The following is a 21,891-nucleotide window of genomic DNA, read 5'->3' on the forward strand; positions in this document are numbered from 1 at the left end:
AAAGAAAGAAATGATCTGACCTACATTGTTTGAGTGTAGGGTAAAAAAAATCCCCATTCCAGGCTGAGTATACTCAAAATCAGAACCTATCAGCAACGGAACAAGCCCTGATGGAAAAGGACTGTGTTCCATTATCTGAAGTAGGCTTTAAAAGGTGGATGATAAGAAACTTCTGGGAGTTAAAGGAACTTGTTCTAACCCAATGTAAAGAAACTAAGAACTTGGAAAAAAGGTTAGATGAAATGTTGAAAAGAATAGACAATATAGAGAGGAATACAAATGAACTTATGGAGTTGAAAAATACAACACGAGAACTTAGTGAAATATGTACAAGCTTAAACAGCCGAATGGATCAAGCAGAAGAAAGGGTATCAGAGGTCGAAGACCAACTTAATGAAACTAAACGACAAGACAAGAATAGAGAAAAAAGGATAAAAAGGAATGAGCAAAGTCTCCAAGCAATATGGGACTATGTGAAAAGACCTAATATACGCTTGATTGGTGTACCTGAATGTGACGGAGAGAATGAATTCAAGCTGGAAAATACTCTCCAGGACATTATCCAGGAAAATTTTCCTAATTTAGCAAAGCAGGACACTATTCAACCCCAGGCAATACAGAGAACTCCACGAAGATATTCCTCAAGAAGACCAACCCCAAGGCACATAATCGTTAGATTCACCAAGATCGAAACAAAGGAGAAAATATTAAGGGCAGCCAGAGAGAAAGATCAAGTTACCCATAAAGAGAAGCCTATTAGGCTTACAGCAGATCTCTCAATGGAAACCCTACAAGCTAGAAGAGAGTGGGGGCCAATATTCAATATACTTAATCAACAGAACTTTCAGCCCAGAATTTCATATCCTGCCAATTTAAGCTTTACATTTGAAGGAAAAATAAAATCTTTTAGGAACAAGCAAGTACTCAGAGATTTTATTACCACCAGGCCTGCTTTACAAGAACTTCTAACAGAAGCATTATACACAGAAAGGAACAACCAGTATGACCCTTTCTAAAAATACACCAAAAAGTAAAGAGCATTAACATAAAGAAGAATTTTTATAAACGAAAGGACAAAATAGCCAGTTAATATCAAATGGCAGCAACCCTAAATTTAAATCGACCAAATCTCCCAATCAAAAGATACAGACAAAATCTAACGGTATATTCAAAGATATACATAGACTCAAAATAAAGGGTTGAAAAAAAAAACGTACCAACCAAATGGAGAGCAAAAATAAATAAATAAAAAGCAGGAGTCGCAATTTTCACATTTGACAAAATAGATTTCAAAGCTACAAGGATACAAGGGTAAAAGGATTAATGTAATAATAAGAGATCTTAACACCCAGATACATAAGACCCATAATGAGATTTAGATTCAACGAGACAGAAAATTGATAACGATATCTGGGACTGGAACTAAGATCCAGAACAAATAAACTCAATAGAGCTCTCCATTTTAAACACACAAAATATACATTATCCACAAAATCTAACAATATATCTAAAGATATACAAAGACTCAAAACAAGGGGATGGAAAAAAACTCACCAACCAAATGGAGAGCAAAAATAAATAAATAAAAAGCAGGAGTTGCAATTCTCACACTTAATAAAATAGATTTCAAAGCTACAAGGATGCAAGGGTAAAAGGATTAATGTAACAACAAGAGATCTTAACACCCAGATACATAAGACACATAATGAGATTTAGATTCAATGAGACAACAAATTGATAATGATATCCAGGACTTGAACTCAGATCCAGAACAAATAAACACAATAGAGGTCTCCATTTTAAACACATAAAATATGCATTAACCACTTTAAACACTCAAAATATTGATCGGCCATTATTGAAACCCATTTTAGGAATGAAGTAATATTCCTTTTTCCCTCATTTTCTTTTTTTCCCCTTCTTTTTCTCTTTAAAAAAAAAAAAAAAATCCCCATTCCAGAGAGGCCCTACACCCCGCCTCCCAACTCAGAAAGAAGGAACACATGCTCAGAGAGGCCAAGAAGAATCCAGGCAGATGGGCGTGGCTGGGTTTCCCCACTCATTCTATTAGTATTAGAGCATACCCTTTCTGTCCAATTATATTTCTTTTCTTCTTTTTTTTTTTTTTTTTTGAGACAGAGTTTCACTCTTATTGCCCATGCCCAGGCTAGAGTGCAAGGGCACAATCTTGACTCACTGTAACCTCTGCCTCCCAGGTTCAAGTGATTCTCCTGCCTTAGCCTCCTGAGTAGCTGGGATTACAAACATGTGCCACCATGCCCAGCTAATTTTGTAGTTTTAGTAGAGACGGAGTTTTTCTGTGTTGGTCAGGCTGGTCTTGAACTCCCGACCTCAGGTAATCCGCCCGTCTCGGCCTCCTAAAGTGCTGGGATTACAGGTATGAGCCACCGTGCCCGGCCATCCAGTTATATTTCAACAAGACTGTCTATACTTTGATGAATCTAAACATAAAAATAGACAATTTGGCTGGGCATGGTGGCTCAAGCCTGTAATCCCAGCACTTTGGGAGGCCAAGATGGGTGGATCACAAGGTCAAGAGATGGAGACCATCTGGTCAACATGGTAAAACCCTATCTCTACTAAAAATACAAAAAATTAGCTGGGCATGGTGGCGTGTGCCTGTAACCCCAGCTACTCAGGAAGCTGAGGCAGGAGAATTGCTTGAACCCAGGAGGCAGAGGTTGCAGTGAGCTGAGATCGCGCCATTGCACTCCAGCCTGGGTAACAAGAGCAAAACTCTGTCTCAAAAAAAAAAAAAAAAAATAGACAATTTGCCCTCCGTCTTTGGGTCTTCATTCTGAAGGCCTCTGTGACACATAAATCTGTGATCCAATAAATTTGTATATTTTTTCTCCTGTTAATCTGCCTCTTGTCAGTGATTTTCAGCAAGCTTTCAGAGGATGAAGGGGGAATTTTTCCTTGGCCTTGATGCAAGCCTGTAGTTCCTTTGGGGTGAGTAGTGTCTCTGGCTGCAGTAAGCTGCCTCAAAGACGGGGCAGGCCTGGAGAGTGAGGTTAGGATGGCACCCACAGAGCAGCAATAGTTCATTCCTGTCCAGGTCGGAGGGTCCTGACCTGGACCCTTCCCCACATCATGACCAGACACAAGAAGACACACGTTCATAGATTCCCTGGCCTCAGAGGAGCAATGAGGCTTCCTGGAAACTCTGGTTTTTGAAAATCATGTCCTAGGAATGGAGGAATTCCCTACACTTTCTCTCCTCTACCTTCAGGCTCATGTAAAGACCTGGGAGAATATATGACAAAGTGCTAACAAAGGTTACTCTGTGCAGTTGGAATATGGGTGATTTTTATTCTATTGTTCTTTTTGGCTCATTATGTTTTCTAAGATTTCTTTTCCCTACATTGAACATATATCATTTGTTTAATGTTTAAAATATGCTGTAAAGAGAGAAAATCCTTTGCGATTGTTCATGCCTGCAATCCCAATGCTTTGGGAGCTCAAGGCAGGAGGATAGCTTGAGTCCGAGGAATTAAAGGCTGCAGTGAGCTATGATCACACCACTGCACTCCAGCGTAGGTGAGAGAGCAAGACCTAGTCTCAAAAGAGAGAGAGAGAATCTCAACATTGTCTCAGTCTTAAGACATCCCTGCACTCCCTTCTGTCCCATCTCCCTCCCCTCTGACCTACCTGCTACTCTGGGCTCATTCCCTGAGTCTGAACCTGCTTTAATGCAGGCCTTGCTGGTGCAGAAGGCATTGAGGCCAGGTCATTCAGGTAAGGTAAGCCGTGGCTTGGCCAAGAGGAGTGGGAATGATGCGGGCCAGGGAAGCAGGGAGGCCACCCTAGCCTGGCCTGACTGGGGAGAGACGTCCTGTGGTGGGGGTCGGGGGGTGGGAGTGCAGGCTGCCATGGGAGCAGAGGCCCCATAGCCTGGGCCTTCCAATGCCAGGCTAGGATTTCCACACACCCTTTATCCATTCGGTCCTTCCCGGTGTGTACTGTGCTCTGCCGGCGCAGGCCAGGACTTATCATAGCAGCTACAGTTGGACAGGGGAAATGGGCAGAATATAACTGTATGAGTAATTAACTACAGATGTGGCAGGGCTACGAGGAATGTTTAGCCTGCTGCCGTGAGCGGAAACTGGAAAAACCTGGGCCAGGTTTCCCTGAAGGCGGCCATTTAAGCTAAGTTTGGAAGGAGGATGGGAGTCATGGGGGAGCGAGTGGGTGTGGAACATTCTGAAAGGAGCAGTGTACACGAAGGCCCTGTGGTGGGAAGGAGCTGGGCCAGTGGAGGAACAGAGAAATGGCTGGAGCGGCTGGGGCTTGTAAGCATGTTGAGGGGTCTATGTTGGTTTCCAAGAACTGCCATAAGAAGACATCACAGATTTGGTGGCTAAAAACAGCAAATGTTTATTCTGTCATAGTTCCAGAGGCTAGAAGTCCAAAACAAGGTGTTGGTAGGGCAGGGCCACACTTCCTCTGAAATCTCTAGATTAGCAGTCCCCAGCATTTTTGGCACCAGGGACTGGTTTCTTGGAAGATAATTTTTCCTCAGACCAGAAGGGGGATAATTTCGGGATGAAACTGTTCACCTTACATCCGAGCATTGGTTAGATTTTCCTAAGGAGCGCACAACCTAGATCACTTGCATGCGCAGTTCGCAATTGAGTTCTCGCTTCTAGAGAATCTAATGCTGATCCTTTTGCAGTTCACGAGCATGATGATTGGGTGTTCACACGCTTATGTGAGATGTGCCACTCTTTAACCTTATTAGGAAGTCGGCACATTATCCATCTAACCTGAAATTAAAAAAAAAAAAAAAGAATCTAACGCTGCCACTGATCTGACAGGAGGCAGAGCTCTCTCCCACTGTGGCCCGTTTCCTAACAGGCCACAGACCAGTACTGGTCCAAGGCCCAAGGACTGGGGACCCCTGCTCTAGAGGAGGATCTCTTCTTGCCACTTAAACCTTCCGGGAGTCCCAAGTATGCCGGGACCAAACCTCTGCCTCCTTTGTCACATGGCATTCTCCCTTCTGTGTGTGTCTGTCTTCTCTTGAAGACACAGGTAAGGTGCAGTGGTTCATGTCTGTAATCCTAGCACTTTGGGAGGCCAAGGCAGGAGGATTGCTTGAGGCCAGAATTCAAGTCCAGCCTTGGCAACATAGGGAAACCCCATCTCTTAAAAAAAAAAAAAAATGATTAGGGGTGGTGGCTCATGCCTGTAATCTCAGCACTTTGGGAGGCCAAGGCAGGCAGCTCACCTGAGGTCAGGAGTTCAAGACCAGCCTGGCCAACATGGTGAAACCCCATCTCTACTAAAAATACAAAAAATTAGCTGGTCATGGTGGCAGGCACCTGTAATCCCAGCTACTAGGGAGGCTGAAGTAGGAGAATCGCTTGAACCCTGGAGGTGGAGGTTGCAGTGAGCTGAGATTGCACCACTGCACTCCAGCCTGGGGGACAGAGTGAGACTCTGTCTCAAAAAAAAAAAAAAAAGCACCAGTTATTGGAGTAGGACCCACCTATCTGCAAAGGCCCTATTTCCAAGTAAGATCACATTCACAGCTACCCTAGGTTAGGACTTCAGCATTATCTTTTTGGAGACGCAACTTGATCCATAACAGGGTCAGTGGTGTAAGAATGGGACTGGAGGGTGGGTGTGACCCTGTGGGCTGTGGCCAGGGCCTCAGCACCTAGGAAGTGTCACAACAGCTGCATGCATAGGATTGTCCTCAGCAGTCAGACACATCAGCTGTATTGACAGGCAACGACGTCGCAGCTCTTCCAGACTGACCATCTGGTCCTCCAAAGAGGAAGCCGAGGGCCATGGAGGGAAGTTAGGCCCAAGTTCCAGGTTGTCTAGTTTACTGGCTTTGACTGTCAGGCCGGTGGTGCTGAGTTCCCACACTCCGCTGACAGCCTGCTCCTGGGCCTCCTACTCACTTCCTGCTAGTTGCTTCTTCCCTCCAAACACCCCGGAAGTACTGGTCTGGGCTGACTCTCATTTCTATTTCTAGGTGAGTTGCAGCTCTCACAGGTTTTCTCTGAAACTCATCATCAGTGTTCCTGATGAGAAATAAGCCCCCATGCTTTCATTCAGGGGATGCTGGGCCCTGAACAGAGTGTGAATGGGGTAGGGAGGCCTCTGGCCTCTACGAAGCCTCTCTTTTGCCCACACAACCTCAGTGCCCATTAATACTGCCAGAACAGGGACGCTGGGGGATTTTAATATCAGTTGATCACAGTAGACCCGGTTTCCAATCTGGCCTCTGCTTCTCCTGGCTGTGTGACCTTGGCCCAGATAGGCAACCTCTTTAAACCTAAATTTCCTGATACTTAAAATGAAGATAGCAATATATTTTATCTGACAGAATTGTCTTGAGAATAGAAAGAAATAATGCATGTGCAGACCTGACCTGTAAATGCTCAGTAATTTCTCCTTTTTTTTTTTGAGACAGAGTCTCGCATCTCGCTCTGTCACCCTGGCTAGAATGTAGTGGCACAATCTTGGCTCGCTGCAACCTCCGTCTCCCAGGTTCAAGCATTCCGAGTAGCTGGGACCACAGGTACATGCCACCACACCCAACTAATTTTTGAGGTTTTTGTTTTTTTTTTTAAGATGGAGCCTTGCTCTGTCACCAGGCTGGAGTGCTGTGGCACAATCTCGGCTCACTGCAACCTCTGCCTCCTGGGTTCAAGCGATTCTTCCAGCTCAGCCTCCCGAGTAGCTGGGACCACAGGCACGTGCCACCATGCCTGGCTAATTTTTCTATTTTTAGTAGAGACAGGGTTTCATCATGTTGGCTGGGATGGTCTCCATCTCTTGACCTCGTGATCCGCCTGCCTCAGCCTCCCAAAGTGCTGGGATTACAGGCGTGAGCCACTGTGCCTGGCCTAATTTTTGTATTTTTATTAGAGACGGGTTTCACCATGTTGGCCAGGCTGGTCTCGAACTCCTGACCTCAAGTGATCCACCTGTCTTGGCCTCCCAAAGTGCTGGGATTACAGCCATGAGGCACCCTGCCCGGCCGTTTTTTGTTGTTGTTGTTTTTGCTTGTTGTTTGTTTTGAGACAGGGTCTGTCTCCCAGGCTGCAGTGCAGTGCAGTGACAATCACAGCTCACTAGAGCCTCAACCTCCCAGACTCAGGCAATCCTGCCACCTCAGTCTCCCAAGTAGCAAAAACTATAGACTTGTGCCACCATGCCTAGCTAATTTTTGTATTTTTTTGTAGAGATGGGGTTTCACCAGGTTGCCCAGGCTGGCGTAGAACTCCTAAACTCAAGCAATTCACTTACCTTGGCCTCCCAAAGTGCTAGCCTTACAGGTGTGAGCCACTGCACCCTGACAGTAATTGCTAACTCTTATGACCATCATTATCACCACTGACAATCACACTCTTGGGAGTTGCCAGCCCCCTGTCACTTTGGTTTCTATCTTGGGCTCAGATCACCTCTCCTGCAGACGCAGAGATTTGATGTCTAATCCAGGGGTGGCTTCTGGGTCTAACTCCAGCTGCCCCTCTGTTATAATTCTATTGTCCTGTCATGGAACTAATATTGTGTCATGGTCTTCCCTAGACAGGCTGCTATCCTAGTAGACATGATGGGGAAAGAGGGAATAGATGATGGCGCATTTGGGGGCAGGGAAGTGCAGCTGGCTGGCAGAGCTACTGTATCTTCAGGAACTAAACAACGGACCCACATTTTCTTGGAAGGAGGTATCTAGCAGGATACAGAGATCTACCATTTATTTATTTATTCATTTTGGTAACAATTTTATTGAGACATAAGTCACATATCATATAGCTCACCAACTTAAAGCATACAATTTAATTCAGTGGTTTTAAATATATTCACATAGCTGTGCAGTCATCACCACAGTTAATTTTAGAACATTTTTGTCACTCCCAAAAGAAACCTGTATCTTTAGCCATTGATATCATTTGGCTGTGTCCCCACCCAAAATCTCATCTTGAATGGTAATCCCCATAATCCCTACGTGTAAAGGGTGGGACCAGGTGGAGGTAATTGGGTCATGGGGTGGTTTCCCCCATGCAATTTTCTGGATAATGAGTGAGTCTCATGAGATCTGATGGCTTTATAAGTGTCTGGCATTTCTCCTGCTTACACTCATTTCATCTTACCGCCCTGTGAAAAAGGTGCCTGCTTCTCCTTTGCCTTCTGCCATGATTGTAAAGTTTCCTGAGGCCTACCCAGCCAGGCAGAACTGTGAGCCAATTAAACCTCTTCCCTTTGGCCAGGCACTGTGGCTCACGCCTGTAATCCCAACACTTTGGGAAGCCGAGACAGGCGGATCACCTGAGGTTGGGAGTTCAAGACCAGCCTGACCAACATGGAGAAACCCCATCTCTACTAAAAATACAAAAAATTAGTCAGGCTTAGTGGCACATGCCTGTAATCCCATCTACTCAAGAGGCTGAGGCAGGAGAATTGCTTGAACCCAGGAGGCAGAGGTTACAGTGAGCCAAGATCGTGTCACTGCACTCCAGCCTAGGCAACAAGAATGAAACTCTGTCTCAAAAAACAGGAAAACCTCTTTCCTTTGTAAATTACTCGGTCTCGGTATTTCTTGATAGCAGTGTGAGAATGGACTAATACAGCCATCAACCACCAACACCGATATCTCATTCCAGACAACCGCTAATCTGCTTTCTGTATCTATAGATTTGCCTATAGTAGACACAACTTACATGGAATCATGCAATATGTGATTGTGTCTGACTTCTTAGAATCATGTTTTTGTTTGTTTGTTTGTTTTTGTGAGTGTGTGTTTGAGACAAAGTCTCACTTTGTCACCGAGGCTGGAGTACAATGGCGTGATCTCGGCTCACTGCAACCTCTGCCTCCTGGGTTCAAGCAAGTCTTCTGCCTCAGCCTCCTGAGTAGCTGGGATTACAAGCAGGAGTCATCATGCCCAGATAATTTTTTTTGTATTTTTAATAGAGATAGGGTTACACCATGTTGGCCAGGCTGGTCTCGAACTCCTGACCTCAAATGATCCACCCACCTCAGCCTCCCAAAGTGCTGGAATTACAGGCATGAGCCACTGTGCCTGACCCTTAGCATCGTGTTTTATAGGTTTACCCATGTTGTAGCATGTATCAGTACTTCATTCCTTTTTATCGCCAAAAATATTCCATTGTGTATAATATTCCGTTGATGAAGTGATATCTTATGTTTTTATTAAAAAAAATTTTTGGCTGGGCACAGTGACTCACACCTGTAATCCCAGCACTTTGGAAGGCTGAAGCAAGCAGATCACGAGGTTCGGAGATGGAGACTATCCTGGCTAATACAGTGAAATCCCATCTCTATGAAAAATACAAAAAATTAGCTGGGAATGGTGGCACGTGTCTGTAGTCCCGGCCAATCGGGAGGCTGAGGCAGGAGAATTGCTTGAACCCGGGAGGCGGAGGTTGCAGTGAGCCGAGATCTCACCACTGTACTCCAGCCTGGTGACAGAGCAAGACTCCATCTCAAAAAAAAAAAAATTGGGGGGCCAGGTGCAGAGGCTCACGCTTGTAATCCCAGCACTTTGGGAGGCCAAGGTGGGCAGATCACCTGAGGTCAGGAACTCAAGAACAGCCTGGCCAACAGGGTGAAACCCTACCTCTACTAAAAATACAAAAATCAGCCAGGCCTGGTGGCACATGCCTGTAATCCCAGCTGCTTAGGAGGCTGAGGCAGGAGAATCCCTTGAACCTGGAAAGTGAAAGTTGCAATGAGCCGAGGTCATGCCACTGTACTCCAGCCTGGGCGACAGAGTGAGACTCCATCTAAAAAAAAAAAAAATGGAAGGGCCTGTTATACAGGGTGAGCAGGGCCTGAATCGCCACCCCAATCCAGACCTGACCTAAATTGCAACCCCAACCTGGACTGCTACCTGACCATGACCCGGATGGATTTTATATACAGGAAGTCAGACGGGGAGGGAGAAGAATAGGATTTGATGTTGTCACATTGTCTGGCATCCCGGGGCCTTTATTTAGAGTTGGGTAGGAGCCTCCACCTGGAAAATGTGGATGGCAAGTTGTGCATTATGTGGTTAACCTGACTTACTTTGAGAAGTTGGTGCTCCTCATCTTGAGGAATGCAGATTCCAGCAGTGGCCCAGGGCAAAGAGTGTGCGTCATTGATGAGAGTGGGAAAATGAAACTCTTTAGTCAGCCTTTCATCCAAGCTGTTTGTCAGATGCTGGCACAATCCCAGTCCCTAAAGGAAAGCCACTGGCCTTGTAGAAGAAATCAGAAACAGAAATGACATGAAGGTGTTTAATGTCTCCAAGGAAGACAGAAACCACCTTCTGCCACATACTGTGCCATGTGTGCAGGGCAGCAGGAATCAAAAAGATGTGCATTCCTGCTTTTCTACCCATGAAGAACTGCCCAGTTCAAGAGGAGCCCAATGGAGCCATGCCTGTCAAGGCTGTGTGCCTTTGGGGTTATGAAAGTTTGTGGGCTTTTCCAGTGAAAACTTAACAGCTGTTTTCCATAAAATGCTTAAAAGATCAACTTAGCCTTGATGCTGGGTTGTCTGTACAAGATTAACAATCCATTGTGGCTTATGTATGCTTATGTATTTCCTCTTGCAGTGGTGCACATAATTTGGATAAATTATGAGATGAGAAGTGGTTTTCAGAGTATTAGATGGAATTTGCCCCCATTGAACTTTATAAATGTATTCAGGGGGAAGAGGGGAAAGAGCTCACTGCCTAATCAGTTTTGTAGGTCATGAAAATGAAATTCCTCTCCAGGTGCAGTTTCAGTCTCATGCAACTTAATAACAGTTATTTGATTTAAAAAAAATTATTCCAGCTGAGTGTGGGGGCAGGTGCCTGTAATCCCAGCTACTCAGGAGGCTGAGGCAGGAATATCACTTGAGCCCGGGAGGTGGAGGTTGCAGCGAGCTGAGATCACACCACTGCACTCCATTCCAGACTGGGCGACAGAGCGAGACTCTGACTCAAAAAAAAAAAAATTATTCCAAAAGAAAACCATTTTAGGTTATCTTCCCAATTCTTCCTGTTTGTTTGCTTATTGCTTAATAAATATAAAAATAGGCCAGGTATCGTGGCTCACACCTATAATCCCAGCACTTTGGGAGGCCGAGGTGGGCAAATCACAAGGTCAAGAGTTCAAGACCGGCCTGAACAACATGGTGAAACCCCATCTCTACTACAAATATAAAAATTAGCTGGGCATGGTGGTGCATGCCTGTAATCCCAGCTACTCAGGAGGCTAAGACAGGAGAATTTCTTCAACCCTGGGTGCGGAGGTTTCAGTGAGCCAAGATGGAGCCACTGTGCTCCAGCCTGGGCGACAGAACAAGACTCTGCTTCAAAAATAAATAAATAAATAAATAAATAATTCTAATGGTTACAGACAAAAGAAATTTTTTTCTTTCTTTCTTTTTTTCCTTTTGTTCTACAGGCGTGCATCACCATCCCCGGCTAACTTTTATATTATTATTATTTTTTTATTTTTATTTATTTTTTTTTTTGAGATGGAGTTTCACTGTTGTTATCCAGGCTGGAGTGCAATGGCATGATCTAGGCTCACCGCAACCTCCGCCTCCTGGGTTCAAGCAATTCTCCTGCCTCAGCCTTCCAAGTAGCTGGGACTACAGGCATGCGCCACCATGCCCAGCTAATTTTTGTATTTTTAGTAGAGATGGGGTTTCACCATGTTGACCAGGATGGTCTCGATCTCTTGACCTTGTAATCCACCCGCCTCGGCTTCCCAAAGTGCTGGGATTATAGGCGCGAGCCACCGCGCCCAACACTTTTGTATTATTAATAGAGACAGGGTTTCACCATATTGACCAGGCTGGTCTCGAACACCTGACCTTGTGATCAGCCCTCCTCAGCCTCCCAAAGTGCTAGAATTACAAGAGCAAGCCACCATGCCTGGCCAAAAAAAATTGTTTCAGGCCAGGAGAGTGGCTCACGCCTGTCCTCCCAGCACTTTGGGAGGCCAAAGCCAACAGATTACTTGAGGCCAGGAGTTCAAGACTAGCCTGGCCAACATAGCAAAACCCCATCCCTACTAAAAATACAAAAAATTGCTTTCAGTCCTAGGTTTATGTGGGGCCGTGTCTCAAACCACCTAAGGTCCCCTCAGGTCACCTGGAGACGCACTCGGACCTTGAACAGTGAGCAAAATGAATACCTTCCAAGGCCAGAGTGGCAGCTCCAATAATAGAGAACCTCTCTTGAGGTGTAGTGATGCATGGAGGGACTTGGAGCTTGTTATTGGTGGAGTTCTCCAGGCTGAACAGAAAATTGAAGATAACCTGCAAGAGGTCAAAGCTCAGATTCACAGTAGCATAAGCTGTCACCTGAAATGTCTTAGAAGCTGTGAGGTGTGGCTATATGAACAAGTAGACTTTATCTATCAGCTTAAAGAGGAGACACTTCTCAGCAGGCTTAGCAGTTCTACTGGTTATTGGGCCAGTTCAATTGTCTTACTCATCAACTGGAGTGTACCCAAAACACAGATCTAGCCAGTTGAGTCTCTGTGTGCCTGGAGAGACTGGGCAGTTTGACCCTTAAGCCTGAAGATGCAACTGTCCTGCTCTTTGAAGCTGGCGCAACTGCTCCGTGCCAGACCATCACCACATTTGGGTCTCTCAAAACCATTGAGGCTGGGCGCAGTGGCTCTCGCCTGTAATCCCAGCACTTTGGGAGGCCGAGGTGGGCGGATCTTGAGGTGTAGAGATAGAGATCATCCTGGTCAACATGGTGAAACTCCCGTCTCTACTAAAAATACAAAAATTAGCTGGGCGTGGTGGCGCACGCCTGTAATCCCAGCTACTCGGGAGGCTGAGGCAAAAGAATTGCTTGAACCCAGGAGACAGAGGTTGGAGTGAGCTAAGATCACACCACTGCACTCCAGCATGGGCAAAAGAGAGAAAATCTATCTCAAAAAAAAAAAAAAGTGTGACAGCCATTCCACTACTAGTTCTTTTTCCATTGAAATGGAAAAGGTTGAAGATCTAGAGCTTCCTGGTCAAGATGAGATGGACCTACCAGATTGGGTGGTGACTCCCCAAGAATCCCATAAGTTGGGGAAGCCTGAGAATGGCAGTTGTGAAAGCAGTAAGGAGTTTAAAACTCTTGTTCCAGTCCTATAATGTGAATGATTGGCTTGTCGAGACTGACTCCTATACCAACTGTCTGGGAAACCAGCCCAAAGGTGTGGAGATTGAAAACCTGGGCAATCTGAAGTGCCTGAATGACCACTTGGAGGCCAAGAAACAATTATCCACCTCTAGCATGGTTACAGAAGATTGGCTTGTCCAGAACTATCAGGACCCATGTAAGGTAGAGGAGGTGTGCAGAGCCAATCAGCCCTGCACAAGCTTTGTAGAGTGTGTGTGTGATGAGAATTGTGAGAAGGAGGCTCTGTATAAGTGGCTTCTGAAGAAAGAAGAAAAAGATAAAAATGGGATGCCTGGGCCGGACACGGTGGCTCATGCCTGTTGTCCCAGCACTTTGGGAGACCAAGGTGGGCGGATCACAAGGTCAGACATTCAAGACCAGCCCGACCAACATGGTGAAACCCTGTTTCTACTAAAAATACAAAAAATTAGCCTGGCATGGTGGCGTGTGCCTGTAATCCCAGCTATTTGGGAGCCTGAGGCAGGAGAATCATTTGAACCCAGGAGGCAGAGGTTACTGTGAGCAGAGATGATGCCACTGCATTGCAGCCTGGGCGACAGAGCAAGATTCCATCTAAAAAAAAAAAAAAAGGCCAGGCACGGTGGCTCACGCCTGTAATCCCAGCACTTTGGGAGGCCAAGGCAGGTGGATCACGGAGTCAAGAGATCGAGACCATCCTGGTCAATGAGGTGAAACACCGTCTCTACTAAAAATACAAAAATTAGCTGGGCATGGTTGTGCGCACCTGTAGTCCCAGCTACTTGGGAAGCTGGGGCAGGAAAATTGCTTGAACCCAGAAGGCGGAGGTTGCAGTGAGCGGAGATCATGCCATTGCACTCCAGTCTGGGTAACAACATTGAAATTCCATCTCAAAAAAAAAGATGTCTATGCCAGGTGCAGTGGCTCACGCCTATAATCCCAGCACTTTGGGAAGCCAAGGCGGGCGGATCACAAGGTCAGGAAATCAAGACCATTATGGCTAACACGGTGAAACCCCATCTCTACTAAAAATATTTTTTTAAAAAGTTAACCTGGTGTGGTGGTGAGTGCCTGTAGTCCCAGCTACTTAGGAGGCTGAGGCAGGAGAATCATTGAAACAGGGAGGCAGAGGTTGCAGTGAGTCGAGATCACGCCACTGCACTCCAGCCTGGGTGACAGAGTGAGACTCCATCTAAAAAAAAGAAAGGGAATTGGGCTTCCTCCTTGTTCTCTTTCTTGGATCACTTGCTCTGGTGACAGTCGTCTGCCATGCCATAAAGACACTCAAGCAGCGCCATGAAGAGGTCCAAGTGGTGGAGCTACAAGGCCTCTACCAACAATCAGCAATATTTTGCCAGGTCATGAACCAGCAAACCTGGCAGTTAGCCTCCCACCCCTAGTCAAGCCTCCAGATGATTGCATCCCTGGCTGACACCCTGGTTGCAATCTCATGAGAAATCTGGAGCCAGAACTACCCAGGTAAGTCACTCCCAAATTCCAGAAACTATAAGATAATAAACATTGTATTTAAAATTTTTTATTAAAATGAATGTGTATTGCTTGTATAATTAAAACAGGAAAAAGAAAATGAGTAAGAGAAAAATGGAAATAAAGCTCAGTCTTAGGTTCATTAACATAGCTGTGTGATCCCCAGATGGGGGTATCTTGGCCTCTCAGCAGTTTGAGTGAAGAATTCTTGAGGGCTTTGAAGAGCCGCAGGTACACTGCGAGTCATGATCAAAAGGCTGATGCTGGCCAGACACGGTAGCTCACGTCTATAATCTGAGCACTTTGGGAGGCTGAGGTGGGTGGATCTCTTGAGGTCAGGAGTTCAAGACCCGTCTAGCCAACACAGTGAAACTCCGTCTCTACTAAAAATACAAAAATTAGCCGGGCATGGTGGCACACACCTGTAATCCCAGCTACTTGGGAGGCTGAGACAGGAGAATCGCTTGAACCTGGGAGGCAGATGTTGCAATGAGCCAAAATTGCACCACTACAATCCAGCCTGGGCAACAGAGAGAGACTCTGTCTCCAAAAAAGGAAAAAAAGGCTGATATTTTCTTGGGCCATGTTAGTGGAAATGCAGTGCCTGCAAGAGAGGTGACCCACATCAGGGTAGATCTGGACCTTGAACACTGTCATTCAGATGGCATTCAGGGGCCCAAAGGTGCCTCTTCCTTCATCTTGGTCCTGTTGCCCCATCGTTCCTTCCTCCCTTGTTGCTCCCACAAGACTGGGCCTTGTCTACCTCCCAGACATCCCAGACACTCTACTCTCTCTCACTGCTTAGGTGGCTCTTCCCATCCCCGCTTCCATCCTCCAAACACCACATCCCTCCCCATGATGCTGTATTTTCCGGTGAGCAGACTAAGCTCAGAGCATCAGCAAAACCCTCCCTGTTTTTCTTTGAAACTTTGAACTGCATGGAAGTTGCTCACCTTTTGCCTAACCACAGGGAGATGGCCCCAGGAAGACTCCCCAATCCCAACGTCGGTGAGGGCCTTGCCTCCTGTTCCAAGTCTGCCCACATCTTTCCTATTTGGCCGTGTCCATGCGTTATTATTACGGTTGGTTTGGTTGTTATCTTCTTGCACAGACTATAAACCACAAGAGGACACACCTCAACCTTGCTTATTCTCTGCTATGGCCTCAAGGCCTAGCACACAGCAAATGCTCTGTATAGAGTCATGAATGAGTGAACAAACAAATAAATGAACGAACTCAGGGCACCAGAACAATCTCTTCAAGTGTCTGCAGAGCCATGTTTGGCAGGAGAGTCTTCCTCTTTGTAAACACAGATGGCAGAAGTAGGACAAGTCAAAGTGAATGTCAGATTTTGGTTCTAAATCAGGATGAACCTTCTAATAACATAGACTGCATTTTGAAGTAGTGAGCTGTGGTCACCAAAGGGGTTTACAAGAAGGCTGGTGGGCTGTCTGTGAGGAACAGGCTGCAGAAAGAATTTCAGACTGGACAGAGGTTGTGAATTCCCAAGATCCCAGGCCAGCTGCGCTGTTGAGGAAGCCGTGACAGTATCTTTATGGTGAGGGAGAATTGTAAAGGTAGATATTTTTTTTCCACTTGAGAAACTTGCTTTTTTTGTTTGTTTTTGTTTTTTTCAGTTTTTTGAGACAGAGTCTCACTCTGTCATCCAGGCGGAGGGCAGTGGCCAGATCTCGGCTCACTGCAACCTCCACCTACCAGGTTCAAGCAATTCTTGTGCCTCAGCCTCCCCAGTAGCTGGGACTACAGGCACATGCCCCCATGCCTGGCTAATTTTGTATTTTTAATAGAGACAGTGTTTCACCATGTTGACCAGGCTGGTGTCAAACTCCTGACCTCAAGTGATCCACCTGCCTTGGCCTGCCAGAGTGCTGGGAATACAGGCATGAGCCACCATGCCCAACTGGAACTTGCTTTTAAATCAGGCTGGCTGAGCAGAGCTGGCCAGGTTCACTCATCCACACTTCCCCATCCCAGCCCATCTTTTCTCAGGCCTGCAAGAGGCCATGTGACTGGCACTGGTGACACCTGGTGGCCAGTTGGATGAGGACAGAGACAGCTGTCCATCTGGTTCATGGCTGTATCCCAGGGCCTAGAACAATGCCTGGCAAAGAGAAGGCCCTCCCCTTTGAGGGATAAATGAATAAATACAGACTAGAAAAAGGAAAAGGAGGAATAGATACTGTCTCTTTAGCCTGGAGACCCACTAGGGGAGCCAACCAAGACTGCAGGAGGAAGGCAGAAATTCATCTACTCAGGGATGTACACACAGAAGGACCTCTGCTCTCTCTTACCTCCCTCTTCTGTGCCTGTCCTGTGTTCTAGGGCACCTGTGAGCCAGGGGAGGGGCTATTTCGGGAAAAGGCTGATGTTAATTAAAGCTGCTTCTGCATCTGAGCTTAATCATGCTCTGGAGCTATGAATAGAGAGACCCATGGCCTGGGTTGGAAGTGCCTGAGCAACGCTCCTTTCAGAGAGAGGACACTGAGGCCAAGAGAGGGCAGGGGCCTGCCTAAAGTTCCAGAGCCAAGACTTCCAGCTCCAGTTCATTAAGCCACAGCACTGGCCACCTAAGATAGAAACACAGAGGAAGCAGGTGGTGTGAAGCCTGGAGGAGCAAGCACAAACACCCCAGCCTGACAGGCAGGGAGCCTTACCATCACTGCTAACTCCGTCCAGCATGCACCTTTACCTTCCAACCAAAAAGCCAAGGCTCTGTCAGCTGCACCAAGTGTATATCCCTCCCAACTCACCCAGGCCCCCTGCTCTCAACCACTCTGCTTTACACCCTTCCCTTCAAATATATGGGCTGGCTTAACCTCTCTGGGCTTCCGTTTCCTAACCTGCAGAGGGATTGTTTGGAGTGTGAATGAGATGATGTGTCAAGTGCGTAGAACAGTGTTTGGCACATGGTAAGTATCCAGTAAGAACTACAGCTGCAGCTGGGCGCTGTGGCTCACACCTGTAATCCCAACACTTTAGGAGGCCAAGGTGGGCAGATCACCTGAGGTTTGGAGTTCGATACCAGCCTGATCAACATGGTGAAATCCCATCTCTACTAAAAATACAAAAAAACTAGCTGGGTATGATGGCATGTGCTTGTAATCCCAGCTACTTGGGAGGCTGAGGCAGGAAAATCGCTTGAAACCAGGAGGTGAAGGTTGCAGTGAGCCAAGATCATGCCATTGCACTCCAGCCTGGGCAACAAGAGTGAAACTCTGTCTCAGGGGAAAAAAAAAAGGAGAAAGAACCACAGCTGTGATGACCATGGTTATTCTAATTAAGGTCCAATTTAAATCCTTCCCACAACTTCCAACTAAATGGTGAGAGATGTCCTTGAGGTCAGGGACAGAGTTCCTTGACTCTGTATCCAGAGAAGCGCAGCACACAGGGCTCTAGGGAGCACTGACTGGTTTCCCTATGGGCTGGGCAGGGACTAGCCCTGCTGTCTGAGCCTGGCTTTCTTGAGGTTGTAATGGCTTATTTATCTAGACTAGGTGTAGGATTTCTCTGGTGGGCCAAAAATCGGAGAGACAAGGTACCGCTGGAGTAAAAAGATGCCATCTGCCAGCTTCCCTGGATGGTCCAAGTAGGATTCAACCTGCCAGTAGAGGGGTAGAGACCACAGAGGTCCACAAAGACCACAGAGAAGAAAGCTGACACATCACACAGGTTCTCCTCAGCATCCTTGGGAGGAGGTATGTCCTTAAACCAGACCCCTGTGGGTGACAGCTGGAGGGAGACGGGAAAGCCTGATACTCCCCAGTCACTCCCTCTCCTCCATCCCCAGGGCTGGCTTATTCTAGTCCCTTCTTCTCTCTTACCATACGCCAGGTCCTAGAATTGTCTCAAGCTTGGAATATGCCCAGGTATTCATTAATTCAATACTTAACAAACATTTATTGATCCCCCCCCCTTTTTTTTTTTGAGACGGAGTTTCGCACTTGTTACCCAGGCTGGAGTGCAATGGCGCGATCTCGGCTCACTGCAACCTCCGCCTCCTGGGTTCAGGCAATTCTCCTGCCTCAGCCTCCTGAGTAGCTGGGATTACAGACACGCGCCACCATGCCCAGCTGATTTTCTGTATTTTTTTTTTTTTAGTAGAGACGGGGTTTCACCATGTTGACCAGGATGGTCTCAATCTCTTGACCTCGTGATCCACCCACCTCCGCCTCCCAAAGTGCTGGGATTACAGGCATGAGCCACCACTCCCGGCCCTATTGATCCCCTTTTCTGTGCCAGGCACATTGCTCTGTGAATAAGACAGACACAACCCTTGCCATAGGAGCTTCCGTTCTGACTGGGGAACAAAGAAGCAGACAGGCAAAACTCCACATAAGCACTGTTTTAGGAGTAAGCCCGGGGCTTCAGGAGAGCAGTGTAACGTCAGTGTGAAGAAGGAAGCAGAGAGTTGTAATGTCGAGGTAAGGAGAAACTACACCTCCTCTGCTGTGTACAGGCTAGGAGGAAAGAGAATCCTGTTTTTGGATATTCGTTTTTGTTTTTTTTGAGATGGAGTCTCACTCTGTCACCCCAGGATGGAGTGCAGTGACATGATCTCAGCTCCCTGCAACCTCCGCCTCCCGGATTCAAGAGATTCTCCTGCCTCCGCCTCCTGAGTAGCTGGAATTACAGGTGTCTGCCACCATATCCGGCTAATTTTTGCATTTTTAGTAGAGATGGGGTTTTGCCATGTTGGCCAGGCTGGTCTCAAACTCCTGACTTCAAGTCATCCACCCGGCTCTGCCTCCCAAAGTGCTGGGATTACAGTAACCCTGTTATTTTTGAGGAGTTGCAAGAAACGGGTCTCAACTAAGGAACAGTTGTGAAAATGTGCAGAAAATCCCAGTCCTAGGGATTCTGATTTGATGGGTCTGGCGCAGTGACCCAGAATCTGTGTATTAAACAAGCTCCACCAGTGATGTTGACGCAGGTGACTGTGGATCGACCCAGAGGAAGGCTTTGTGAAAGATGGGCTGGAGGGTGCAGGGTCCAGGCCTCAAAGGCTGGTGGGTCAGGCGAAGTTTGATTTTATTTATTTATTATTATTTTTATGAGACGGAGTTTCCCTCTTGTTGCCCAGGCTGGAGTGCAATGGCGCGATCTCGACTCATCACAACCTGTAAGTTTGATCTTTATATGAAAGGAAAGCCACTGGAGATCATAAAACCTAGGACCGACATTATCTTTACAAATATCCTTCCTCAGAATCTCTTGAACCCAGGAGGCGGATGTTGCGGTGAGCCGAGATGGCGCCACTGTACTCCAGCCTGGTCGACAGAGAGAGACTCAGTCTCAAAAAAAAAAAAAAAAAAACCACCAAAAAAACGAACAAAAAACAAATATCCTTCCTCCAGCTGCAGGGCAGAAAATGGGTTGAAGAGGCAGACTGTGGTGCTTAGTGTGGCCTTCCAGCCTGGAGTGGATGTTGGCATGAAGAAACAGGAAGTTGGGACAGAGAGAAACGGGTGGGATGTGGAGGGGACCTGGTGAAATGCTGGCCCGGAGATGGGAAGCATGAGGGGAGGAGCACTAGGGTGGCGAAGGGCCAAAAACGTGGTAAGAGAAGCCAGAGGAGGGAGAGGACAGGAGAAAGGGATCCAGTGTGGAATCTGAGGGGTCTGAGACCACCATGGCCTCAGGAGGCAGGGGAAGGTACCGCAGGGCTTTCGGTGACGTGTCGGGAGGCCCTACACTGGCGCGTGCGCTAGCTTGCAGTTTGGACAGAGACCATAAGGGCCAGGCTGCAACTGCGCCCAGACCTCCCCTCGCGGGTGGAGACGGCCGCGCTGCTCCCTTCCCGGCATGCCTCCGGGTGGTGACCTCATCCTGCCCGGGGCCAAGACCCGGCCTCCGCTGGAGGGCGCTGCTCTCAGCAGTCGCTCTACCCGGCTGGGCTCGCGCCGGGCCGAATCCAGGAGGCCGGTGGCGGCTGGTCGCTGCCGCTCCCAGGCTTCTCCGGCGACAGGTTCTGCCTCGGAGCTGGGGCCACTGGCTAGCGCCTGAAGATCACATCTCCGCGCTTTTGCCCGCTTCTCCCAGGCGCCCGAGTCAGAAACCTGGGCTTCACCCTAGAGAACGCTGCCATCCTAGCCCCCAGCTAGACCGGCATGGCGTCGGGATGTCTGTCCTGTCCCCAGATCATCTCAGAGCCCTTCCCTGACCCCTACCTTCTCTCAGACCAGCAAGAAGATGAGTGGAAGAGGATCCATGACCAACTCCTGGCAGTGACCTTGAGAAAACAATCTCATACCCCAGTTTTCCCTTACAACGCAATGGAAATAATACTAACCACCGAGGAGGAATTTTGGAAGGACTAAAGGAAATCATCTTTTTCATTACAAAGCAGATGCTTGAGGAGCATCAGCATTTTTTATTTTTATTTTTTTATTTTACTTTAAATCTTGCAGGATTGTTACATAGGTATACACATGCCATGGTGGTTTTGCTGCCTCCATCCACCTGTCACCTACATTAGGTATTTCTCCTAATGTTATGCCTCCCCAACCTCCCCACCCCCTGCTATTCCTCCCCTAGCCTCCCACCCCCCAACAGACCCCAGTGTGTGATGTTCCCCTCCCTGTGAGCATCAGCATTTTATTTATTTATTTATTTATATTTGAAGCAGGGTCTCATTTTGTTGCCCAGTCTGGAGTGCAGTGGCATGATCTTGGCCCACTTGAGCCTCAACTACCTATTCTCCCACCTCAGCCTCTGGAGTAGCTGGGACTACAGTTGCATACTACCAAGACAGGCTAATTTTATTTTTTGGGGCCGGGAGCGGTGGCTCAAGCCTGTAATCCCAGCACTTTGGGAGGCCGAGGTGGGTGGATCACAAGGTCAAGAGATCGAGACCATCCTGGTCAACACGGTGAAACCCCATCTCTACTAAAAATACAAAAAATTGGCTGGGCATGGTGGCACATGCCTGTAATCCCAGCTACTCAGGAGGCTGAGGCAGGAGAATTGCCTGAACCCAGGAGGCGGAGGTTGCGGTGAGCCGAGATGGTGCCATTGCATTCCAGCCAGGGTAACAAGAGCAAAATTCTGTCTCAAAAAAAAAAAAAAAAAATTTTGTAGAGATGGGGTCTCTGTAAGTTGTCTGGCTGGTCTTTAACTCCTGGACTCAAGCGGTCCTCCCACCTTGGCCTCCCAAAGTGCTGGGATTATAGGTGTGAACCACTGGGCCCAGCCGCTCCCAAAGTTTTAAGACACCCAGAACATCTTTGCTTCTT

General features: G+C 47.2%; 1 non-coding gene and 2 pseudogenes across 1 annotated transcript; all 3 read left to right on the top strand.

Annotated features, from left to right (window-relative positions):
- Positions 1–4,196: 4,196 nt before the first annotated feature.
- On the top strand, positions 4,197–10,559 carry LOC108588440 (uncharacterized; annotated as a pseudogene).
- Positions 4,685–4,788, top strand: LOC118151972 (small nucleolar RNA U13). The gene has a single exon (XR_004740360.1). It is a non-coding gene; the product is annotated as a small nucleolar RNA U13 (small nucleolar RNA).
- Positions 10,560–12,171: 1,612 nt separating the features above from the next.
- On the top strand, positions 12,172–20,976 carry LOC100404708 (nuclear receptor coactivator 4-like; annotated as a pseudogene).
- The last annotated feature ends 915 nt before the right edge of the window (positions 20,977–21,891 follow it).

The sequence above is a fragment of the Callithrix jacchus genome, chromosome 2 (genome assembly GCF_049354715.1).
Source record: "Callithrix jacchus isolate 240 chromosome 2, calJac240_pri, whole genome shotgun sequence".
NCBI lineage: Eukaryota > Metazoa > Chordata > Mammalia > Primates > Cebidae > Callithrix > Callithrix jacchus.